The sequence below is a fragment of the Agelaius phoeniceus genome, chromosome 1, assembly GCF_051311805.1.
Source record: "Agelaius phoeniceus isolate bAgePho1 chromosome 1, bAgePho1.hap1, whole genome shotgun sequence".
NCBI lineage: Eukaryota > Metazoa > Chordata > Aves > Passeriformes > Icteridae > Agelaius > Agelaius phoeniceus.
Genome location: NC_135265.1, coordinates 82,789,083 through 82,816,237, shown reverse-complemented (window position 1 = coordinate 82,816,237; position 27,155 = coordinate 82,789,083). Strand labels below are relative to the sequence as shown.

At 36.9% G+C, this 27,155-nt stretch overlaps 1 long non-coding RNA gene across 5 annotated transcripts in view; it reads right to left on the bottom strand.

Moving 5' to 3' along the window:
* Positions 1 to 3,674: 3,674 nt before the first annotated feature.
* LOC143694655 (uncharacterized) overlaps positions 3,675 to 27,155 on the bottom strand; it is a 45,823-nt gene continuing 22,342 nt past the window's right edge. The window contains exons 4-5 of one of the 5 annotated variants that reach the window (XR_013183304.1): positions 23,144 to 23,262; positions 3,675 to 7,723 (exon numbers count right to left, since the gene is read on the bottom strand). This is a non-coding gene — a long non-coding RNA (uncharacterized LOC143694655). Of the gene's footprint in view, positions 7,724 to 13,067; positions 17,351 to 21,871; positions 23,263 to 27,155 lie in introns of those variants that run through there. The other 4 variants (XR_013183305.1, XR_013183302.1, XR_013183303.1 and 1 more) reach the window with 4 other exon arrangements.

The following is a 27,155-nucleotide window of genomic DNA, read 5'->3' as shown; positions in this document are numbered from 1 at the left end:
ACAAATTTCTTTTTGTTGTTTTCTTGTCTGGTACATATGAATATACATGTACTTTTCTGCCCTGTCTCTATTCTGCTTCCATTAGCTTACAAGCAACAAATGTGACATTTTCCTTCCCTAGTTTTCCCACTCCAGCAAATTGGTGCTTGAGAATTACTCCACTGTTTGAAAGATCGTATATATAAAAAGGCATCAGCTGGGAAAAAAAATATAGGCAGTGATTTCTTCCTAAACTTTGTAGTGAGAGCAGAGTGGATGTGTGGTAGCAGCTACACTCATGAGCTAAACAAACCACACAGAAAATGTTGGGGGACAGAGCAGGGCAGGGCTCATCGTGTGCTTCAGAGGGACCCATGGGGCAGAGGCTCCACACACAACCAGCAAGTACCTGTGCTTATTTTCTGTTTGCTGTTCAGCTGGGTCTCACTCAGCAAGTGTAGTGGCCCAGGAGGGCAAGACAGGGCTCAGGTGTCTCTAAAACTGGCAAGAGGTGTCAAGAATAACAAGGTAACAAGCAGAAGTCCAGGTTGGTTTCTACTGCTCAAGAGTTCTTGCAAATCTTGAAATGGTCGTATGAAGTCCACCAAATGAGCACAGTCTGGGAGACCATGACAATCAGAGAAACTTTAGCCTTGGTAAAAAAACAGGAGACTCAGGGAATCTGGTAGTTACAGAGAAGGTGAAGGTACTCTCTTCACAAGGATCCACAGTGACAGCAGGAAATGGGCACAACTTCAACGCAAATTCCACCTGGACTAAGAAAAGGTTCATTCATCATAAGAACAATTATATGTTGGAATAGTTTGCCCAGAGAAGCGATGGAATATCCCTTGCTGGAAATATACAGGATTGTGCTTTACAGAGCAGTGGCTGATTTAATCTAGAGTTCAGTCAGATGATCTCCAGAAACCCCTTCCATCGTAGACTTTTCTATTATTCCAAATTTCAGTGATTCTATAGTTTTGTTCCTTTGACTTTTACCACCTGATAACATGATAGGGTGAGATATAAACCACAGAAATGAAGGCACAGAGCTATTGCCAGTGGCAAGCTGAATAATGCATGAGGATATATAAAATACTATGCATAAATTCTATTAATTATGTTTTCTCAGGTGTTTCTGATGGTTGATAATTTGGGCCAGTTTTTACTGGGAAGATCAGGTTATTTACCTGGAAGCTAGAAGAAGTTAAATATGAGGATAAGATTTGTGCTTGAAATGTAAGGGATTCTACACAAATTTGAATCTTTAAGCAAATGAAGAGCAGTTCAAGAACTGTTCCAATTACAAAGCAGCCTTCAGAATTGTACGTCATCTGGAGTCCCTGAAGGAATTTGCACCTAATTGTTATTCAGCAGGAACTCCAGTACTTTTATTCTTTAGACTGATATGCTGCATAGACCCAATATTAATGGAATGACATTCAGCTGAGGCATAATAAGCAGCCACTTCATCAGTACTTTCAGATGTTTCTAATCTTTCCATCAAAGAGTCATCTGTGTCTTAGGAAAATTATATGCTAGGAGTGACAGATGCTTAAAGTTGAAGTGACTTCCCTCATATTGGATGTTTCCTTGTTTAATACTCTGAGGTTCCTGTTCCTTATCCTGAGTTACCACTTACATTAACATCTTTGTACATGGTTGTGTTTTGTATCATTAGTCACTCTGTTTATAACTAAGATGGGATTCTGAAAAATAAAAGTTTTGCCTGGATTCCAGTTCTAAAGCGGTGTAACTTATTGCCCCAGGTACTGTGAAATTCATGTAAATAAATAATTTCACCTATATTACTATGGTATTTCCACATTCCAAGTCTTAAACATGATGCAGACTTTTACTTTTTTCCCAGATGTTTCCATTTTTGATCTATCTTTAATTGCTGACAGCTGTATTTTCCTCATCTAATTATTGAAAAGGGAGCCAAAAAAACCAACTATACCAGCTTACAACTACAATTTCAATTGGAATGGCTTCCAAGATTTTTGATGAAGGACAGAAGATGGCCCGAGGAATGAGGAGCTTGCTGCTTTCATATGTTCCTAGTGTGCATGCTGGAATTACAGTGTTTTGGACCATATCTATACAAACAATGTGGTGTCTGGTAGCACAACATGAAAATATTTATTATTCATAACAGTATAATATTGAGTTACAATATCAGTAAACTCAGACAAAAAGTCCTCAGAGCTAGTTAAGGGGAAAATTGATGAAATACTATGTCATAGAGAAAAATTTCTAAGTTTATTTAGTTTAAACTGAATCAGGACAGAAAAAAAGTTATAGACTTATAAATGACATAAACAAAACCTGCAATCATCCTCATTTTCAGGATCAATATCAGTAATACAACATATAAATCTCAATACAAGACATTCAAAATCTATCAAGCACCTAAAAATGTCTAATTTTTTTTTAATAAAGAGTCCCCAAAAATTATAATCATAAATGCACACAGAGACAGATATTCACAGACCCACCATCACACCCATGGCATCCTCAAAGAATCCTCTGGTTTACAAGGGCCATTGCTCCTTCAAAAGCACTGGTTACCCTGCTTGCATTTTGTCCTACAAGGCATGGATGCTACAGCCTTACAGGTGTCTGTGTTGCTCTCTGTAACCTATTAATTCACAGTTGGTGAGGAAGCACCTCAGGAGCTCTTGTGCACAGACAAACCTCAGGTATGTGTCCCTGTTTTTTGCTGACTGAGCTGCTGCCCCATCAGCTGCACAACAGGGAGTTGTTCTTGCTGCCCAAAGCAAAGAAATTATCCTGGTGGGGCAAATTCTGGCAGTGTTGAACCAAGTTTTGGTGGCTGCTGTTTCTATTCCATGGTCTCTGATTCCTGCTATGAATTTTCATTATTCTTTTATACTGCTTTCAAGATGAATCATCCATTTCTAAAGTTCCCCCATTACTGTTTAATCCTGCTGATGGTGATCTTTCTCTTATGCATTATCAGATTTTGGCAAACACACCCTTTTTTTGTGTGTTTGATACACATACACACACACACACACACACTGACTTCACATTCTTACTAACAAAGTGTGTTAGCATTTAAGACCAAAAGATTAAGATTATAAATCTTAATAGAAAAGATTTAGCAAGGACACACAGAGTGAACATTGTCATAATGGAGTAGCTACAAAATACTCCTGCTAGAAGTGGGTAGAAAGACTTCTACTTAAAAAGACATTCTTCTGTGTCTGGAATTGAGTATGTGCATAATAATAAATAAGCATAACAGTATTATTAGTACTTTAAAATCCCCTCACTTGACTGTGCCCTGCATGTATGAGAACTCCTGTGTTGTGATTGCAAATACAGCATGTCTGAAACATGAAAACAAATTCAGAAGAGATATGGTGTGTCAAAACATGTCCATGGCCAAAAACCCAAACAGGTGGCTTAAATGTAGTTACACTACAGCTGGCACTGCAGCTATAGCCTAATTTCTGAACTGCATTACTTCTCTTTGTCTACCTGCATGGGTACCCCTTTTTTGCTTACTTATCAAGCCAAATACAGATTTAATGAAAGGAGACATATTTTTATTTTGTTCATTTTTGGCAATAAGCCCTTTCCTTGATATGACAGAAGTCATATCAGGAAAGAAGGGATGAAAAGATGAAAAAATATTTTGTTTTTTTTTAAAAAACCTTTCATGGTTTGATTCAGCATAATGCACCAATCCATGCTATCAGAGGCTTCTCCAGTTGTAAGAATCCATTGGGAAAGTAGATTTTTAATCACATTATGTAAGCAATCCATATAAAAAACTTATTTCTTTTATGACTTATGGGTCTTCATGGACATCAGATGTGTTCAGCATTAATTATCTAATTATATAATGCGAGTTACTTACATAGTTTGAGTTGACATAACTTTCATCTTGAATTATGCTAGTAAGAAGAATTTGAGTCTCTACTTTTCTGTAAACTAATTTGGAGCAATTTGAACACCAGCAAACATAGCACTTTAGCATACATACTAAATATTTTTTGAGCTACATACAGAAACCAGAATTTTTTGTCAGCAGTGAATGTTTTTACCTTCATCTTCCAGTGGCTGGATCAAGTCATAGCCTTGACTGTTATATTATATTCTACTATAAAATCATCATGCCCTGTTAGGGGTTTTACAGCCCTTGATGAAATAACCCATTTTATCTTATCTAAGAGATGTTTAGTTATTGTGTGTTTGCACCTCTCTCGCAGAGGTGAATAAATGGCAACATGTTAGCCAACATTAGGTTTTTGGTGTAAAGAAAGAAAGAAAACAAGTTACTAAAAAGAGCAGGTGCTGGTATCACTGGGTTCCACAGACTGCTTACCCAGCTCAGCAGCAAGCTCTGCTATGCCAAGAGTATCCTCACCTTTCTTAGCAGTCTTCCCTGATATATAGATATCAAACACAAAGTGGTTTTCATGAGCATTTCAAGGAAATGAGACACTTCTGATTTAAGGCCCATCTTCCAGTGCTTGAATTATGCATACCACAGCTGGAAATCTATCCAAATCAGAAAAGAGCCAAATGACAAACAATTCTGTTTATTTTGAAGAATTGTCCTTCTGTATGTACAGACAAGTGTTAGCTTATCCTTTTCTGACCAGAGAGCTACATGGGACGCTGATATTTTGATCAGCAACCAGAATTTACACTTTTCAAACTCCATGAGTTCCAAGATGGGGATCCCTCCCCAGTAAACATGTAAGGCCTACACTGCTCCTGTAGGACTATACATCACATCCTGTGGTATGAGTTTGATTTCACACACTTTCTACTCCCGCCTCATGGGAAGAAAGAAAAATGCCTAGTAATGTTTATTCAAATATGCATTATGTTAGTCATGGGAAAAGACTAAAATAGAAATACCTCCAAGACATAATTACTTTAGGACATTCTATCCTAAAAGGGATCCTAAACCAATTTCCACAGACTCTTATAAGAAAGTTGAGTTAATAAGTTTCCTTAAATTATATGCTGATAAAAGAAATCCAAACAGAATTAATAAATGTATACATCTATGGATATCTTTTGAAGATGAGACTGGAAGATTTTTGATGGCCTGAATAAAATAAAAGATTACACTTTATGGAGGTGTTTGGAATGACAATACTATTTTTTCTTCAGGGTTTGTACATTCATATCAATATCTAGATAAAGATGATTACGTAAATAAAAATGTATTTTCACATATGAGCACACTGTGGTCCTAAGGTTCATATGATGGATTCTGGAAACAGCAACCAGCCATTCACAGATCAGTGTGAAAACACAAAGTTGTCAAAGATATCACTTTGCATACTCAAAAAATAGATGACTATATACCCCCTGGGAGGAAACCTCCAAAGAATTCAAATCTACTTCATTTGCTGCTGAAACAAAACCAGAGTGAAGAAGTGGAAGTTAAGGCCCTCTGGCCCTGTGGGTTTTTTTTCAATTTCAAAAAAAAAAATCATTGAACAACTAAGAATGCTTACTCATTACCAACAAATGTGCTCTCCATGATCAAAAAGGCAAACAAAACTCTAAATACAAATAGAAGTAATTTATATTATTAATTTATATTATTTCTGGTTGAATTTCACAATAATATGGAATTGATCATTAAATATTGTCATGCAGCTTTTTATGTCAGCTGGAAGACTTCTATCAGTTTTCTTACACTGCCTTTTGCCAAGCATTTCTTTCTTGAAAATATGCAAATTCTTTTTCATCCCCAAAAAATAATTTTTAACATTCAAAAATTTATTTCGTTTTTATATTTGAAATAAAAAAGTGGAGATGGAGATAAGTCTTAGGTAACAGCAGATAACTGTATTCTGCTGTAAGTCCTGCTGTCACAGGAATTCTTTGTATCAAACTTTTGCTCTATCTGTCCCTGCAGGAAAGTGAGAGAACAGTTTGAATTTTTTAAAATGTTCATACAAAAAAAAAGGAAAATACATGAAAAACCAAACGCATATATTAACTAGGTTTCCTAGAAGTTGCTACTAATTTCAGGATCTACAGCTCTGGAGATCTACCGAGGAGTTTGGAAATAAACAAACTAAACTTTGGGAATAAAATAGCTGCATTGACCTTATTAGAGGGAAGGTCTATAAGAGGTAGAGTTCCAAGAGCAGGCGTGTTTCACAGAAAAGTATTTTGTGCTTTTGGATTTTATCCAAGTAGAAGAAAGTGCCATGATTTGGAGGAAAAAGTTCTGAATTATAAAGGAACATTATTATTTTTTTTAGTACAGGGTATTATTTATTAGTACAGAGGTATTGAAAAAGCAAGCTGCAATTCCAATCCCTTGAAGAAAATTTATTTAGCAGCCAAAAAATAATACTTGTTGAACGCCAGAAGAAAACTTAATTACTGAGACCGGTTACCCTCTTCCCATACAATTATTTTTCAGTGAAATTCTTGCATCTCAGAAGTGCTTGCCAATTTGAGCCCTCAGCAGGCTGCCAGGTCAGCTCTGATTCTTTCCTTCTATTCATAATGAGAAATGTCTTCTAAAAAAGTATTCTTCAAGTTCTGTGCTTCCAGTTCATAAGCCTTAGTTTTGTTCCCAATACTGGCAGTATCTGTCCCCATTCTGTGGCTGAATGTCTGCTCTCATGAGGTACTGAGAGACCACCAAATTGAGGCTTGTTTTCTCTTCATTTAACTTCAAAGAGCTTAGCAAGCCTGCCAAGCTGACATCCAATTGATGTTATATCATGAAATTAGTTTTTCTAGTTGCTGAAGTGTAATGCAAACTTGTTCTCAGAGCAAAATTAATAGGAAAAATTTTCCATGCAGCTGAAGAAACTCATGGAAGTGGAGAACTTTTGCTTGACAAGGCAATCAAAAGAAATCGAAATGGTGGTGGCTAAATTTCAACTATACTTCCATTGTCACTGAAAGGAGGAAAATAGTCCTGTCTTCATTGGCAAGGCACATATATGCTCATAGGTGAAAAACAAATGTGGAAAAGACATCCTAAAAGGGTCCTAATAGGAGTAATTGCTTCTTCTTTTTGGAATCATTGCAGAATCAGAATGATCCTGAAAACTCCTCCAAACCACCTCACCTAATATTCTTATCCTTTATTGAAATAAAGTTTCTCATGACAAGAAAAGTAGCTGTTAAATATGTCTGGATGAGAGAACAGTACTTTTGAAAGTGAGTGTAGAATGTATCTGCCAGTGAAAGAGCAGAGGTGGGCTGCATGGGCTGGCCTGGAGGTTTGCCAGCAGAAGATGAGCATTTCACTTGCTGTGAGGAGTGCTACCAGGATGTTGTGTTAATTGTAAAAATCACCTATTAAATATTTCAGTCATGAGTGTATTTTTTCATTAAAGGGCAAATTTAAGTCCATACAGTTCAAAAACTAACTAGTGGTGTTTCATTTGGCAGGAAAAATCCTGGATAGGACCCAAATATGAAACCTTTATGCATGTTAGTCTTCCCTAGGCCTAGGGAAATTGATGTTATTTTAAAGCATACGAGTTCTTGCATTTTTATTAGCATGTGCTTAGAATAGTATTTCACAGTTAGCAGCTACCAGAGACACATTAAACTTGCTTTAGAAATATGATGTCTAGTCATGATCAATGCTAAGGATGATGCCTACGCTGTTTGCAGCTTGACACTTGCAAATAAGCTATTAATTCAGATGTGCTTACTAGCTTGTTGTGCAGTGTCTGAGTTCATCCAGGCAATATCACTGAAATTGATTTCTCTGTGGAAAAGAACAGAATTAAAGAGATTCATCACATGAATAAGTATCACACAAGGTGGCATTGACATAGCCTGGCAGTGGTGCTTCCAAAGTTAACTGGGACCTTTTAATTCCCCATTCATACATGCTCTGTATGGACCACTGACAGGAAAAAAAATCCACTGCCTCTTACCCATATTCTGTAATGAATAGGAGACCTTCAACAGGACACCTCAGATTGCATATCTTTCAGATATGGATTCCCTCTTTCTTAGACTTTCTCATTTTCCACTAACTTTTACATACATAGCACAGTAAAAAGGATAATGCTAAAAATGCATTGAAATAAATTATGCTCTTCCCTTATTCAGTATACAATCTGTTCTCTATGAATGGCAGTAGGGAAAAAAAAAATCAACAAAATAAATGTTATTCTTGACTTGCACTGAAATAATTGTTTGCCATATCAGTGATACAGCAATGTCTGTACTTCTGTGGATGCAGAGGCCTGACCTATCGGACTGTAATACAATGAAAAGAAAATCTGCTAGGCAAGAAGAAAATGAAAATTTTAAAACACTTGTTGATTCTCTGTACCTGAAATTGTATGTTTTCCTTAGAAATAGCATGGCAAACCTCATTTCTCCTACATTTTAGATTACAGTTGCAGCTTTAGAAATGCACTTTTTGACAAGACATAACTAGCAGCAAAAGCTGCTCTTTGAAGTCGGTTGTTCAGGTCTTCAGACCCTGAAACTTCCTGCAATATGTTGGGTTTCACAAGGGGTGAAACCCAACATTGCACAAGGGGTGTGATACAACTCTGGAGATGGTGATGGTTCAGAAAAGGAGCTCATGTCTCTTTGTCTTTGGAGGTTTAGAAGACATCCAGATATAGCCATGGTTAGCATGATTGAGTTGGTGATTGTCTGCCTCACAGTGGGATATTGGACTGCATGACCCCAGAGGAAGAAATACATACCTTCTTTTTACATCTATTTTTGCATTTAAGTTTGGAATTAAAATTTGCCCATGGGGCATAGTCAGAAAGAGAGCAACACTGTGAAATGAAGAAACATTCTTAAATGAAGAGCAAAAGGGAATAATTAATACTTTTGAAATACAAACAATGCCTAATAGTTTGTATTTTTCAATCTGTGTGTCTGAGTAGTGCCCAGGAAGGATGATGAGATATGAAAATGCTGGGCTCTGTTCCAAATGTAACCTGATGTTTGAGCAGCAAAATGATGCCAAAATGTTTTTCTGGAGCTAGTGATTATGTATGATTAAGAATTGAAGTGGCATGAAAATAATAACTTAAAAACTTTTCTTCTGGAGCTTCACAGATGCAACTACAGTTTATTCAGGAGTCTGACAACCTGAAAATCTGAGCTATAATGGCAAAGATATTAAAATATATGAGTCATAGGCTGCTGTTCACTACGCTAAAGACATGGCTTTGCTTGTAGAAGGAAAATGAGAAAGGAGATGAATGGGACAACCTTTGTACTGAATTTCTAGACAAGATAAAAAGTTTAAGACTGTTTCAAGACTGGCTTCTGAGACAAGTTCTGTAATAGATTTTTGCTCTCTTAGGAGGTATATTGCACTGCAGGAGCCATAAGCCACCACACATTCAATGCTATTTTAAATGGACGCCTATTTTTTAAGAAGTCACAGTCAAGAAGAGGAGACGAGAGAAACTTTTCACTCTGAATTTATCTTGAAAGCTTTCACACTGCACTAACTGGACCAGACTAACAATTTTGCCACACTAGAAAAAAGGGTTTTACTTCCAGCAGCAAGTTGAAATGATGACTCCGGTGGTGGTTTATTGTCTCTCCAAGGTCTCAGTGTCCTTGTTGGACAGTTGAACTTTCAGTTCAATTTGAAAATGTATCTCCTTACTGGAATTCCAAAGAATTATTAGTAGTTTAGCTTAGTGTATAGGAGAAGTATTATTATGTGAACCTAACATTAAACACGCTGAAGTTCTTACTGAGTAAATCCTCACCCCAAGGGTGGCATTAATAGAGACTTTCGCATTTAGACAGGGAGAGGAAATATCATTTCACTCCCTATCTAAATGCGAAAGTCAGTATTCCAGCATCAAACTCAACTGTGCTGTAAAATTTCATGACCTGCTTTAGACAGCAAAAATTAGAAAACAGCAGAAAGTATGTGTATGCTGCAAATCTAATTAATTTCTATTTTTTCCTTTCCTTCCACACAATTACATATTTATTACTATGACAGTAGAAAATTAGGTGAAATATTCAAAACTACTAGAGTGATCATCACAGTTTTTTTTTACTGTGCTATTAGCAGAAATATCTTTTTTTCCAATTATAGGCATATTCTGTAGAGTATAATTTTCTTTGACATGAAGAAAACTGGTTCTAATTTAATACGTATACCAATGGATTTTGAATGGATTTTCATGGTAAGTTACTTATGTTTTTTCATGCTTATCTGAACAGGCATTTGAGCAGTTATTGTAATTCACTTCTTGTAATTTGAACTGATATTTTTATTGTCAAGACAATTAACAATTAATGAAGTGGGAATTGAATCCACTAAAGATCAGAGCTGATTTGCTATGAACTAATTTATGAGGCTTTAGATATTTCGCTCAATGGCTTTTGTATTGATAAAACTTCTTGCTGTTTCCTAATAATACTGAACAAATGAGAAATCACAAATTGCTCATTGCTAAATGCTCCTGCACACTTCAACTGATAAAGTACTGAAATTTGCCCATGCTGACATTAATAATACTTTTATCTGGAAAAACAAAACAAAACAAAAAAACCAAAACATCGTCATCATCTCCAGTTCTGAAAATTAGATTTGGAAAGGGAGAAATGACAAAAGCATCATTGTTATTTTGCAGAGTGGCTTGTATTTGTATATAAATAGCTCAGGTATATTGATCTATGTTATTCTAGGTACTGTAGAAATTGTAATAGAAGAGAAAATCCTATACAAAGCAACCTATGATAGTAAAGAGCCATTATAGCTGATAAATAAGAAAACAAGTCAAGATGGGTGAAGAGAAGCAGGAGGTATCATCTGGAAACAAATAATAAAGATTAGATATTAATTTTTCCAGGTAGCTGAAGTGATGCTGCTATATTTCTGCTTTTGGTGTCCAAGCAGAAAAGTGTGTAATTGCTCCTGAAGATGGTGGGTAATATCATGTTTTAGATCAATTTCTGTTGTGCATGTCCTATGCAATCAATCTATTCACATGCTGTAAATGCAATGTATCCATAGCACTGCAGAGCTAAAAACTAAATACCCATTGTAGTAGCAGGTCTGGTGGATTCTGGATTCTGGATTTTCTTTGTCAGTTCTGCAGAGTTTATCTTTGCATGTGCAGGAACTGTGAATTCTAGACAGAATAAAATTTTTTTCAAATGGCTACAATGCAAGACTATCTTTGTAATAAAACGTAGAGCTGGAAATGAGTGTGCACACGAAAATTTGGATAAAAAATTTTCAGAAGATGAAGGACAGAACCTGTCCTCAGATTTTCAGTTTGTTGTCTATTACCACACTGCCTGAGATCTCTAAACTGTTTGTGCTCCCATCCTGCTCTGTGTAAATGTCCTTTCAGGAAGGGTAACTTTTTTATATCATATATTTTATTATTTTATTTTAATTTTATTTGTTCTCATGACCTTTCATAGAAGGTGTTTACATTTAAAATAAATTTCAGTGGCATTTTGCCCCCACACAGAACTCTCCACCTGGGACAGGTCAACCCTGCTCATGTGTATAGACATGAACAAGAGGCTGGAGAAAGGGACAGCTGCTGTGGAAAGGGAGCTGGGGATCCTGGTCAACAGAAAGTTGAACACGAGCCAGCAGTGCCCTGGCAGCCAGGAGGGCCAACCCTGTCCTGGGGGGCATCAGGCACAGCATCACCACCCAGGCAAAGGAGGGGATTGTTCTGCTCTGCTCTGAGCTGGGGCAGCCTCACCTCGAGTGCTGGGGGCAGTTTTAGGTGCCACAATAAAAAAATCCCATTAAACTACTAGAAAGTATCCAAAAGAGTGCCACAAGTATGGTGAAAGGACATTTGGGAAAGCTGTATGGGGAGCAGCTGAGGTCACTTGGTCTGTTCAGCCTGGAGGAGACTGAGGGGAGATCTCATTGCAGTCACTTCCTCATGAGGTGAAGAGGAGGCACAAACACTGATCTTATCTCTATGGTGACCAGTGACAGGATCTGAGGAAATGGTCTGAAGTTGTGTCAGGGGAGGTTTAGGCTGGATATCAGGAAAAAGTTTTTCACCCAGACATCAGGCATTGGAGCAGGTTCCCCAGGGAAGTGGTCATTGCACCAAGACTGACAGAGTTAAAGAAACTTTTGGACAACGCTCTCAGGGACATGATGTGACTCCTTGAGTGTCCTACGCAGGGTCAGGATTTGGACTCAATTGTCTTGACAGGTCTCTTCCAACTCAACATATTCTATGATTGCATGATTCTGTGAAAAATTTTACATAACTAGTAGAAAATATTTTTCTATAGGATTCCTAGAATTCAAATATGGTAAAGGATAGCAGGGAAAAGAATTTGCAACACAAATTTTAAGACAAATTACAGGATTGGCTAGATTATTTTTTGGTATATTGATAGACGTTTATAGGTCGTGAGAGAAGCACATATATACTTTTATATGTACTACTTATATAAAAGTAATCAATTACCCTCAGTAGTACAAATGAGTATTGTTTAGCAGAGTGAGAGTGAAGACACTGCTGTTTGCTTACAGATTATGAGACAGTAAAAGAGAAATCCTGTATTTTAATACTCTCAATCCTACTCCAGCCTTCCCTCAGGAGGCAAAATTCTGCCATAAGGATGCTCTTTTGGGAATTCTAGCACTAGCAGTCCAAGAGATGAGTGCAAGATTGTCTTTTATCAAGAAGTTAGGACAGAGCAGGGAGTCCTCATCTCACAGTACACAGGGCAACAAAGCAAAGATTTTGGGTAGAGACTTTCCTAGAAAATGTTCCTCCTAGAGCCATGCAGGATTTTAAACTCAGAAAAGTAGTATAGAGCTATGTACATTTTATTACATATGTTGTGTGGAATTTTCTTTTTTACAGCTTCTTTGTAAAGTGTTTATAGTTTTAATGTATTTTTAATTTGTTTCCTCTCTACCTTAGACATGAATGTTTGCTTTACAAATCAATGCAGAGCATATTTCCTGTGTTTGATGATGGCTTTAGATGAGCAAAACAGGAGTGTTTTGGGGACCAGGTAAAGGATTCCTCTCCACACAAATGTTCTGAGCAGGTATGACATCAAACGCAAAGAAACCACCAAGTTTAGCACAACTTGCATATGTGTTCTGGCTTGAATTAACAAGTTTATCACCCTGAATTTACCATTTTCACAGCCATGGGTGTTATCTACCATTACTTTCAAAAGCATAAGGCATCTTGAACAACTGTTGAAAGCAGACTTTATTTTTCTGTATCCAGAAAAGAAAAGGTAGGAAGATATTTTCTGGCTTTTAAGCAGTGGAGAGAAAGAAGCAGAGAAGACTTTAACCAGCAGGTACACAAGTTATTAACCATGTCAATGATCAGAAAAAGAAATTTGCTTTTGCAAGTTTGCCAAAAAGATTTGGCAAGGACAAGGGAATAACTTCAAAGTGACCTTGTATGTGGGAATGCTAAAAAAGTCAGCGTGGGAAAACGCCATTTCTTATGCCAGGTGCTGTGCATCTTCTGCCTATTTTGAGAAGAATTCCTGTAGAGAGATAAGAGGCTCTCAGACATGTCTGAAGCTTTTTGTTCCAGTGAAGCAAGCAACGACCCTCCCCTAGGCTGAGCTAGGCCAAACAGACCCCATGTTCCTGTGTGTCTCTGTTTGCTGGGATGAACTAAGCCAAACAGAGCCCATGTCCCTGAGTGTCTCTGCTACCCCGTGTTTTCAGCAAGGTAATGAGATAAATCCACTCTTTGCATTTTGGCTGTGGTTTGATGGTTGTCCTGGTAACCTCTAAGCATCCATTCACACACCTGCAAATGATTGTATCACCAAGTAGAGATCATGAAATCTTGTGCCTCCTTCTCCTAAAGTCACACACTTTAATTCAATGTCAGACAAAGTCTGCCATACTAGTTGGTCAAAATATACTATTATTCACACACAATCGCATTATTCTCCACATATGAAAAAAATTCCACTTGTTCCTCTGAAATTTGCTACCCATTTTAATGCATGGACTGTAAATTTACTATGTAACATAAACTACCTCATAGTATTATTCTCAAAAGGAACCAAAAATATTCAAAATCTAATGCATTTGTATATATTGATACCAAGGTTAATACAAGCATGTCTATCACATCAGCCACTACTTGCTTCTTGTTACCATGACAATTCAGTATCTTAATATCCTCAACAAAGTCTACTGCAGAAAATAAATCTATTCCATGGGCTAGGTAAAAAACTGGTCAATTCATCATCCTATGTATAAAATGAGAAAGTCACAGTTTAAGATCAAAACCAGCTTGATGAATCAACAAAATACCAATGTATATTAGCATCTCAGGCATATTTGAATTGTCTAAGACCAGCTCTTCATGTAAGTTCAATCTTTAGACAGTTGCCTTCAGATGTGAAAACTGACAACATGACTTGTTTTATTTGTTTTTAGTTGTGGGTCATCAACAAATCCTCTAGCTGTCTGATAATAGTTTATTCAACATTATTTTAGGTACCTATAATTTTCTATCATTTAAGGCAAATCAAAATTTCAGATAAATTATTTCAGAAGGGCATTCTTCAGGAAAGCATTTGTATCAGGAGACAGTAAGCAATAGTTTTCCAAACTAGATAAAATAAAATAGCCAAGTTGCCTTTGGAAATTTAAATATGTCATGGTTTAACCCCCGCAAGCAACTAAGCACCACACAGCCATTTGCTCACTTCTGGCAATCAAAAAGAAAAACAACTTGAAGGTTGAAAAAAAAGGGATGCACAGCACAATTGCTAACCACCCTCTCAGGGATGCCAAAGTTTCATCCCTGAATTGAAATCAGTTGCCTCTTCCAGCTAACTCACACAGTTTATATACTGGGCATGACATTCTCTTGTATGGAATATCCATTTTTCCCATTTGGATCAGCTGTATTGACTATGCTCCATCTCAGGTTCTTGTGCACCTCCTCATTGGCAGAGTGTGGGAAACAGAAAAATCCTTGATTTAGGGTAAGCACTGCTCAGCAATGACTATCACTGTGCTATTCAGCATCTCATATTGAATACAAAATTCAGCACTGGACCAGCTACAGAAAAAAATATGAACTCTATTCCTGTGTAAACCAGGACAACAGAGTTCAGCCATTGTGGTGGACATGAATCACAAACAGAGATTTTGAGGGGATTTTGCTGGCCATATTTTATTTCTCCATTGCTTTCTGATTTTCATTATGTCTCTTCATTGCTTACTGCCAAGTGGCAATAAGAAAGAAGTGGCAAACCAAACAAAAGGTTACTTAAATTTGTATTGGGTTATTCTCAAGGCACTACCAACCAAACCTGCCAGCTGTTACATTTCTAACATCTTAACACCATGCTGCCTTAAGTCCTACCTTACTCTAAAACAATTATCTGCAGTTGCTGTTAGCAGAATATAGGATTTAGAACACCTTAGCTCAATTTAAAGTCCTTTCCACCTTTTTGTGAATGTGCTTTCCCATAACAGTGAACCTCCAGCCCTTTTGAAATACCATTACCACTATGCCTTCACAGTCTAGGACACAACTATTAAACGGCTCCAATATAATCTAAATTACATAAATCTTTAAAATAATAAATATATGAGATTTAGATTATAGTCTTAGACTGAAAGCAGTAATTAGGATTTCTTTTATAAAATTCATATTCATAAGGCAGACATTGCTTACAGATTTTCTAGACCAACAGGTTTATTTCCAATTGTGTTGGAAGAAATCTTGCTGTGTGTCATAGGATGAAGTTAAATATGCATACCAAGGTACTGCTCACACAGGGAATTGAATAGGCTGAAAAGTCCAATAGCATATGAAAAAAATCCTAATTCATTCCAAAAGTTGTCAGTAAAGACAAGAAATAGAAAACACAAAATATGTCTGTGCAGTTTGCAGGTCATTCTGTTTCCCTGCAGTTACCATTTAATTCCAAATGCGATGCAGATACACATGTTAAAATTTTGGATTCTGAAAATTCTTCAGCCTGTAGCAAGCCTTCTAGTAGGTGACTTGTATTTAGAGGTATCCAACCAGATGTCCATTTGGAAATACCAGAAAATGTCAATGGAAGTTTGAATGAGTGTCTGCAAGATAAGTGAAGCCCTTAAGCTGATAAAAATTGAAGTTAGGGGCTTTGAGCTTTAGAATTGAATGGGGCTTTGAGCAACTTGGTCTAATGGAAAATGTCCCTGCCTATGGCAGGGGTTTGTAACTAAATGATCTAATTTAATATTAAATCAATCTGTGATTCTATGATTAACTACCAGTCAGAAGGAAGGAATCTGTGAGTTAGAATAACATCTCCAGAGAAAGATATGAAGAGATGTGCACTGTTGAGTACGCATGATGCGAAGGCCAAGTATGTGTTGAAGACTGGAAGACATGACTGGATATGGGCCTCTTTTTCATAGCACTTCAAAGGTTTTAGCTTGTAAAAATAACCCCTACTTTAATTTACCAGCCAAGCTAGAAAAAGCCATGTACAAGCTTGGAGATTTGCAAACTTGGATATGCAAATATTCTGGAAACAGCTGCTGCTGCTGTTGCTGCTGCTGCAGGGTGATGCAAGATTTTATTCTAGAAGAAGGTGAATAGAATTTCTGAACCATGGTTCTCAGTCAGATGCATAGAATTTGGTTTTCTCCTGGCCCTGCTACCTGTGAGAAGGGGATCATACCTCTGGGACAGAGGAGGTGAAATATTGCCTATGTGTCTGCAGGAATACAACACTCAACTTTGTGAAATCAGTGCACTGATAACAAACCTGACTGCAGAAGCAGCTTTAAGGAAAATCTCTTCAAGATTGACCACAAAGCCCTACAGTATATTTGAACAGTATGATTTGATGCCAGTGGTGAAGCCATCTTAACTGTAAAGCTGACACTGATAGAATGAATATGATCCAATATCCCCTAAGAGAGTTTCTACTAAGACAGAATAGAATTGGGATTCATACTTATTTTATACCCATTTTTCCATCCCACTTATTCTGTTGCTCTTATTCTTTACTCTGTCATGTTTCTGTCTGAACGACTAAATTGTTTTTCTTTCCAAGAATGTAAATGATCTGGGGAGCACAGTGAGTGCAACACACTGAAATAGTTTCTTTCCAATCCTGTGACATTTCATAACAGCTGAAGTCCTTGGAAGATACATAGATCTGCGTACCAAAAATTGCTCTCTCTTCCAGAATTTGAATTCCACCTGTTCTGTTCAAAGACACTCTTAATGGAAAACACAATTATCATTCAGTCTTTTTCTTCTCCAGTGACATAGTTTCCATTTCAAACTATACTGTTTTTTTGGTCACCTCTCAATCAGCTTGGCTGGGTTTGTTGAAGTCTTGCCAGTTGACATCAGAGCCGTGATCCTTGTTCAATTTAATTGTATGCCTGTAAATAACATTTGCCATAGATTCAGTTGATGTATTTTAAAGATGTGAATCCTAGCAGTCCTCTGCAATTGCTGTTAGAAGAATATACGAGTTGAAAATGTGCTTTTGAATACCTGTGAACTTCCAGTCCTTCTGAAACAACCATTAGCACTGTCTCTTCACAGCCTAGGACATGAGTACCTGACCATTAAGCTGTTCCAGCACAACCCAGGTTACATAAATCTTCAGAATAAGAAATAGATGTGATTTAAATCACAGTGTTAGACTGAAAGGAGTAACTAATATTTCTTTTAAAAGATTCATATTACCAAGTAAATTAGGTGTTGTTTAAGAAATTTCTAGAGCTACAATATTATTTCCAAAAGTGTTGGAAGAAACCTTATTGTGCCATGGGGTGGAGTTGTGTACAAATATCAAGGTGCCACTCACAAAGGGAATTGAATAGGTTGAAGAGCATGAAAATATATGGAAAAAGCCATAATGAATTCCAAAAGTGGTCAATAAGAACAATAGATAGAAAACAGAAAAAATGCCTGTGCAGTTTACAGCTCATTAATTTTCCCTGTAGTTACCATTTAATTCCAAATGCAAGACAGACAACCATGCTAAAATTGTATGTACAGCTGATGTTTTTAAAGATTTGAGTACTAACTGAAAACTGAAAAAAAAATCATTGGTCTTGGTATTTAAAGTCTGATTGTGAGTTTTACATGGATTCTAGAGAAGTTATTGGTTTTCTCTACTATGTACAGTGTGCTTATGTCCCTTTCTGGATTTCAGACATTCTAAGAGTGCATGAAGAACATGACTAGTAATTGGAATGCGTTTGTTTCTTGAAGTTTGCCACTGAGATTGATCAGCAAGAGCAAATATCCATCAGTTCCTTATTTCTTCAACCACCAGATGAAAAAAAAGTTACTGCCTTGGGGCTGTGAACTTGCCGGAGCCTGTGGATCTTCCTAGTATAATCTGATTCATAAGTCTTTCTGGTGAGTCTGGAGATTTTTTATGATTACAGCTAAAGGACTCACCTACCAGATTATCTTTCTGCTAGCTAAACTGTGAGTCATCCTCTGAAATGTAAATGTTATGGGAGACTGAGCTGAATATGCTGAGCTGAACTCCATGGGAATACTGACTCAGTGACCAAAAGAAGAGATGTGCACTCAACTACATGGATTTTCTTGATGTTTCCAGTCACTAATGGCAAATTTTGATGAGACAAAATAAAAAAGCCAGATCCTGTAACACTTAAATCCAGAATAAGCACTGAAACACAATAATCCAAATTTATTTTCCCTTGGAATGTCAAGTTTTTGGGATGACTGTATGTCATGCTCTAGGCAGTGATAGGCATGACCTTTCCAGCTCTCATCACAAAATGCATCAAGAGTATTACAATTTAATGGAGATAGCTTTGTTGAGACTTTCACTTTGGACATATTTGATACAATTAAATATTAATTTTAATTTAGGAAACATGGAGAAGCAAAATACACAGTATATTATGTAAACAGTAGTTTGAGCATTAAAGGGAATTCCTAACTACATATTTCTATTTTACAGTCTAGTACTAGGTAACAGGACCCTGCAGTTTTCTAGTTTTCTGCATGATAACAGGAGTGCAGAACAGTGGGAGAAACACAGGTTCTGACTCCACTTCTCCATCCAGCACAGCAAACCTGAAATGAGTGTGATATTCCTCTACAGCCTGCCCAGAATAGGCAGTTTCCATAATGGAGAAGAGAACCAAATAAGGAAGACATGGAGACCAACCATCATGCTTTGCTTGAATTATTGGTGCTTAAGTCCAATTTAGAAAAAAAGACCTCAGTAAAGAAAATGTCTGGCAAAAGAAAAAACTTACCATAAAACTTCCCAAGATAAAAGACAGCAAAATGCACTTTCATTATGCCAGTGCACTTTGATTAGTTGTATCCTTATGAGCTTTTTTTTCAAACCAGACAAAAAAATGTATTTAGCTAATCTTCTTAGTGGATAATGGACTTTCACTGGGGAAAGAGAAGTTAGAGAGACAGCTCAACTGGAAGAAAGATGATGAAAATATATTTGACGTTTAGATTAAACTAGCAAGTTATGTAAATTGGTTCATTTAGCTGGTATTACAACTCGGAGCATCTCAGCATGTTTTATATAATGACACTCAATTACTGCACAGTAACTCTACTCTGTTGTAGAGAATAATATCTCATTCAAGAATTCAGACTGGCAAACTCCTGCATTCTGACAGAAATGGGTTTCCCAAGATTATGAGGGATTTACCTGATGCAAGAATTATGTTTTTGTGCTTTTGTTTCATTTTTTTAACAAGAAATTATGAGAATTGGTTGTCTCTATCTAAAAAGTGTTATATTTTCTTAGAAGATGTAATAGAAATACTTAGCTACAATTGGGAGGACCTGTTGACTCTCTTGAGAGCAGAGAGGTCCTGAAGAGAGATCTTGACAAATCAGAGATTGGCAATCACCAACCCTATGAAGCCTATGAGGTTCAACACAGAAAAATGTTGGGTTCTGCACCTGGGGTAGGGCAACCCTGAATGTACAGAGAGACTGGGAAATGAGATGTTGGAAAGCAGTGCCACAGAAAACAACCTGGAAGTCCTGGTCAATGTCAAGTTGAACACGAGCCAGCAGTGCCTTGGCAGCCAGGAGGGCCAACCCTGTCCTGGGGTGCATCAGGGAGAGCATCACCAGCTGGGCAAGGGACGGAATTGTTCTGCTCTGCTCTGCACTGGGGCAGCCTCACCTTGAGTCCTCTGCTCTGCAGAGGGGCAGCCTCACCTTGAGTCCTGTATGAAGTTTTGATGCCACAATATAAAAAAGCCATTAAACTGTTAATAGAGTGTCCAAAGGAGGGCCACAAGGATGGTGAAAGACCTTAAGGGGAAGAGGTTAAGACCTTAAGAGTGCTGAAGTCACTTGGTCTGTTCATCCCGGAGGAGTCTGAGAGAAGACCTCATCACAGTCTACAACTTCCTTGTGGAGGAAGAGGAGGGGCACACACTGATGTCTTCACTCTTGTCTCCAGTGACAGGACTTGAAAAAAACAAGTCATGGGAGGTTTAGGTTGGATATTAAAAATAGATTCTTCAAACAGAGGGTGGTTGGGCACTGGAACAGGTTCCCCAAGAAAGTGGTCACAGCACCAAGCCTGACAGAGTTCAAGAAAGGGAAATTGGAAAGAATTGGAAAAAGCTCTCAGGCACATGGTGTAATACTTTTGACACTCCTGTGTAGGGCCAGGAGTTGGACTCCATGATCCTCATGGGTCCCTTCCAACTCAGCATATTTTATGTTTCTATGGTTTAATCCTATAAACAAAATTTTTGAAGACCTGAGGGGCTTGTATTTCACAATGAAAATGTTTTGAAATACCCAGCCATTCACACCACACAGCAGTCACTATTGAAACCACAGAAATTTCCTGTTCACTTCAAGTGACTGTGAGAAGACTAGCCATCACTTGCTAAATCCCCTTGAACTACAGACCTGTAAGTGATGGCTCCAAGGCTGACTTTTCTGCCTCTCCTAGAGCTGTGGCATAACTTCTGTCCAGCAATAGCTTTCAAGCACTATCAGTGTATCCAAGTGATCAGGAACTTGATCTCAAATTTGCTAGGTGACTCAGGGTTGTCTTTTTCAGCTCAAGAGGAAAACCTTTCCCTCAGGTTAACAGCTCACCATGTGCAATATTCTGCTTTAATCTTCAGGTGCATGCACTAAGGGTACAAATGCTGAAACAAAAGTTGCTGTTCAAGTTTGTGCACTCATTGTGCCACATCAGCTCCCTGGTGAAGTCAAGATGGATAAAAGAGCTGAGAATTGGGGTGCTGCAGCACCTGGCTTTGCTGTTGATCTTGTGATGAGAGATCCTGTCCCAGAGCCTAGGCTGGCATGACCTTTGCTATGTTTTCTGCCATCCTAATTCTGTATCCCAAGTATCTGAAAAAGAAAACCAGGTCTGTGGGTAACTTGAGCATCAAGAGACATGGCTGCTCCACAACCAACACTGTGAGTCCTGTGGCTGAGAGGATGCATTCTTGTCACATAGTTGGAGGTCAGTGTTCAGAGGAAACTAGGGAAAAATCCCACTGTTCAACTGGTATGTTAAAACCAGAGGAAAAGAATGTCTTTCCTGACACCTGCAGAATTCAAATACTGCAGTCCTTGAATGAGGAATTAGGAAATGCCTTAATGTTTACATATGAATATAAAGGTTACTGAATTGTGATATCAAAGAAGGGTCTGGGGTGGGTTTCTTTGGTAGGAATAACAAAACATGTTGAAAAATAAGGGAATGTATAAGATGGGGAGCAAATATTTTCTCTTTCCTGAGCCTGAATAACCCTCTACTCTGTAACTTGTACTTAAATTCCCATGGCATGTATTGTCTTGCAGAGAAATTACTCAACCTGTGCAGAATTAGAAAACATTAAAATAAGTGATAAAATCTCTGTGTTTTCATAGCCCAGCTATCTATCTATATGCTTGGCTTCAGGGTACTCCTATCCCTTCATCAAAATGAGGCCAATCTTCTTTTCCACTGGACAGTGATATTTGACTGGTATTTGTTGATATTCAGCTATTCTCATTTCAGTTTGGACATAGCTACAAGGCAGCCCTGAGTCCTCCTTGTCATCTGTCTCTTATTGTCTTAAAGTTGTTCTATTTTCACAGCTGTTGAAAATCACCAGTTAGAAATTGGCCTGATTCAAAATCCGTTTATTTCAGAAAGCCTAAATTTAAGCCAGAATCATCAATGGAATTTCAGAGCAGCTGTACCTTCCCACCTACACAGTCATAAATCAAAACAAGAACATGATCCAGGCACATTTGAACTTCAGAGATTTTGAAACCTAAAGGAAGATAAGCTAGATTTGAGATTCCCCTTTCCTCTTCTTGCAATTGTAGGCATGTACAGACATATAGCACAGAAAAATTTCAGAACTAGAGGATCAACAGCCACCTTGTCTTTTTAAGTACACTGAAGATATTAAATTTGATTTATATCTTGCCTTGTGAACTGATAGCAAAGTGAAAAAAAAACCAACCTGTTAACTCTCTCTCTTCAATCACAATTTGACATGAACCACTTGAAATGCACCCTCTGTAGAGGTATGGCCAACAGGACTATGGTTTTACATTCATGACTCCATTCTTTCTGAGTAGCTACTGATCAATAAAACTGGTTTGTCTCTAGTAACCTCACAATTAAAGCTCCTGGCCGATCTGATTTGCAGATGTCTGATGGTCATGATCAGGGCCTTCAGTCTTTCTCATTTCTTCTCTTGTCTTGAAGCAACCTTGATGTTTTACCTAAACTAAGGAGCTGCAGTTTTCTTGCTCTCATCCTCCAAGACCCAATGTCTGATAAAATATCAGGTTCAGTGTTGATTTTCAAATCAGAAGATAAATATGCTAAAGGTGGTGTATCTTTAGAGCAATATTTCCCTCGCCTGCTTTGGAAATGTTCTTTTGATTAACCTGTTTCCTTCCTCCACTTTCATTGTTTATAGAAAAGAAAAACAAACTAAGATTTGGTATTTTAACTCTGTTGTTAAGCAGTGGCTTGTTGATCAGTAGATGTCTGAATTAAACTACACTTTTGAAGCAGGTTTCAAAGATGAAAGGATTACATCCCAGCTGGCAAACTCCATTCCCTTGCTCTTCTGAGACTATACTATTAAAAAAACCCCAAAAACTTCTGAAAAGACACCCCCCCCAAAAAAAAAAAAAAATAGACAATACTGGAAAAATAAAACTATTACATTACAATGTTTGCAGTTAATTTTTCTACTGAAGTACAGAGGAGGAATTCCATATTTTAGTGTGGCTTATCTCTTGACTGTTCAGATCTGTGCAGGCTCTTACACAGCATCTCCATGTCCTGTAAAGCAACAAATGTATAACCCAGAATTAGAACAAAAAATAGCTTAGCTCTTAAAAAGAAAAAAAGGTAGAACATGTCATGATAGTATGTCACCTTCAACATACAGAAGAATTTAAATACAAGCCAAATTATTACACAGATAACGGAAGTTATTTTTCTGGAGGAATGGTATCAGCATTTCTGGTAACAATTCCCAAATGCTTTAACTGCTGAAGAATGTGCCTTGCCAAATGGAAGCTATTTCCAGTTGTTGTGTTCTACATTATGACTAACCATGGTAAATTACAGTGGAGTTCCTCGTCTACATGGCAGAGCATGTACACCAGATGACATACATAGATCAAGGCTAACACCTAATGAGAAGCGTCAGTGTGAAACAAGAAAAGAGAAAAAGGAACCAAACATCTATTTGATTGGAAGCAGAACAGAAATAAGTCATATTTTGGCTCACAGTCTTTGACAATGTCTTTATACATTAGGCTGAAGATAACTGCTGAACAAAAAATTAATGAAATGTCCCAGATGCCTTCTGCTATTTCCAGTGACTCTAGTTTTTAGGGAGAGTAGTAATTTTTAATCTCTGCATATTCTAAATCAACTAGCTGGATTTTCCAGCTACAATAAGAAGGAATATAGATATTTCATAGCAGTTTTCCTATATATATTAAACTTATTTTTCTTACTCACTCTTTCTCTCAGAACAAAAATGATTGCCTTTTTGTCTCACTGGTATGTAAACCATGAACTGTTGGAAAATGATTTTTCAATTTTTTTCAGAACTGTTTGTGTCTGCAGTTGTTTTTTTGTTTTGTTTTGATTTGTTTTGTTTTGATTTTTTTGTTTCTTTTGGTTTTTTGTTTGTTTGGTTTGGTTTTGCTTTTGGTTTTTGGTGTTTTTTGATTTATTTGTGTTTAAAAGGATTTTGTGAACTAATTTTTAATTTAGAAGGATGGAGGTGTAGTATGTAAATTTTCTTTTACTTGATGTACTTGTTTAAATAAAGATCCCAAAAAAGAGTGATCAAAGAAAAGATCTAATCTTTTCTTTCTTACAGTCTTAAACCAAGTTTCTCTTCCTGACTTCTTCAGCATAGATACCAAATTCTTGAATAGTTTCTAAATAATTATATCCTGATCTGAAAATACTCAACATTTCAGTCTAGATTGTCAAACTTATGACTGTTTTCTGATGTGCTATTCTCAGGTACAGCCATGCAGAAGAGCAGGTCTATGGGGGAAAAAAAACCCTCTTTCCATTCAAACAGTTTACTACCTCATCTATTCATCAAGCCTGATACAACCAAATGGAAAACATTTTTGTACTGTTCACTACTAATGCCTAGTAAAGAATACTGGAACTCAATGATATTTCTTATGATATTGTTTTATAGAATATGCTTTTTTTCCCCCCCATAGGGTCTTTAGGATCAAAATGCCTTTATTCTAGCTTTAATAATCATCAGTATTCATATCAGATTCTTTCTTTTTAAAAAGCAGACTTTTTACACTGCACCTTTTTGAGGTAGGAAACTGTATTAATAGCATTATGTATTTTCTGAAATAAAGCAAAGGTCATTAAAGGAAAATATTTGAAATTCAATGATAAAATATCTGGCTTGGAGTACACACATATAACTATCATCATATCATTACATATTTGGATAAGACTTACTAGGTTGAAACTATTTCTTTCATTATACCAAACAAGCTAGACATTTGGGAAAGAAAAAACTTTAAACTCAAAAGTGTTTGTAGAAAATGAGAGGTTTTAAACTATTGAACATAATGTTTCCCAGGTTGAGTACTTGGTCTTTGAAGACACACTCCTCTTTACATTCACTACATTAATTGCAACAATTAATTGCATTAATTTTTTCACAGTGATTCAAGTCACACACATATGCAAATCCAAAATTTGCAGCCTGTTAGAAGTCTGTGAAAATGCAGGGAATGGGTGCTCATTGCTCGGTGTGACAATGTACTTCTTGGTGATTCATGAACCAGCCAGCTCCTAGGGATATATGAATTCTAGAATGAAATTCAGGATTATACTAGGTTACTAGGTGAATTAGATGGATATCTGTTAAGTTCATCTGGTGTGCAGAAATAATTATCAATTTGAAAAAATTATCACCATTCCTTCAATCCACAACAGCTGAAGGTATGGAGGCCTCTTCCAGGTTGACTGGACATTTGACTACAGATCTGGCACTGGTGGAAACACTTGTTGTAAGCAACACACTACTTTTTTTACCAAAAATGGCACACCAAGATCTATTCCTTGCCTTCAACAACTGCCAAAGGACATTGCTAAGGAATAGGGGAGCTATATATTATGTATTTAACCCTAATATCTTTCTAAAGTATTTTTCCAAGAGAAACTATTTTCTGTTTAACACCACCAGACACATTGCTCTCCTCTGGACTTGTTAAACCATCTCTTGGAATCTAAGGAAAGCTATAGCACCTACAACATCCTGTGTCGACAACTACTGCAGATCTATCTTCACTAGCGGCAAAAACTTTATGCTTGTTTTAAAGTGTCTCATACTGTTTTTATTTTATGCTTGCTGTAACTTGAATTGGAACCCAACTGCTGTGTGACACTGCTGGTTTTGCTGACATGTGTCATATTTGTCTTCAGCTACCTCCTGTCCAAACTGATCAGTTCTACTTAGCTGACCTGCTCTTCATTCTGTATCTGTGTAATTTATCGTCCTTTTCTGAACTTTGTTAATATCCTTGTGGAGACGAAAGAATCAGTATTCAAGCTCTTGGTGAACTATGTCACTCATAGGCACCATTCAAAAATATGTGGGAAGAAATATAGAAAAAAACATAGGGCTACTGAATAAACAATTTAATTGTAAGATTCTTATTGTCTTGACTGATAACAGCAATTCAAATATCATAATAATTTTAAATATAAGATTACACTAGTTTCTCTGTATTATTTGAAGCTTATCTACAGTGAAATTCAAATACAAATTATCATCATGTCATTATTATCATGTCATCAATACAAATTATTATCATTACCATTATCATTATGTCATTTATTCTCTGAAGGCCTCTTTTTTGCTGCTCCAAAGAAATTAGTATTAAAAATTTATTTAGCCACATCTTACCTTGTATTCTTTTTCAGCTTGTTTATAAATATGAGGAAGAGCACAGATCCCAAAACTGTTGTTCTTTTCTTCCTTGCAAGAACAGGCTGGTCCCTCACATTGTGTATTTCCTGACTTATATGCAAGTAAGGGCCTTATCTCCTGGCTTACACACCATTGAACTGCTTAGTTTACTTTAAAGCAACTGGATTTTATCCACTTGCTTTTAATCCCTTCAGAGAACTCTAATGGGTTTAAGAAGGAGAACTTTGCTTTACAGATATATTGTTGACTCTTTTCCATTGGGAAGAGATGATATCCGTACATGTGTCTATAATGTTAATTCTTCTCTTTGTTAACTTCCACTTTTATTCTCACCAGAAACTTCTTTGTTTCAAAAGACAACAGTATTTTTTTTCAGGGCTACAATCCCTGTGATTCTTATGGAGAGGTTTGTGGAGGAAGGAAGTTACTTGGAAGCAGGGGGAAAGAAAAGAACCTGCTCATCTGATGATTTAAACAACTGATGATTTAAACATATTTGGGAAAACTTACTTAACATCTAGCATTTGAAGCTCAATCTAGTAATTAAGATAGCTATATAGGATGAAAGTTCTTTTTGAGAGACACTGCATTTTTTTTGCAATACTAGTTAGGGTCAGTACAATCAACAACAATTCTGGCAAGAACAAATTATGAACAATATGATGGAAAATGAAAACAAGATCAGAATGTTTCAATTCTTTCTGCACTAAAAATGTATCAGATGCTATTCTGTTTATTT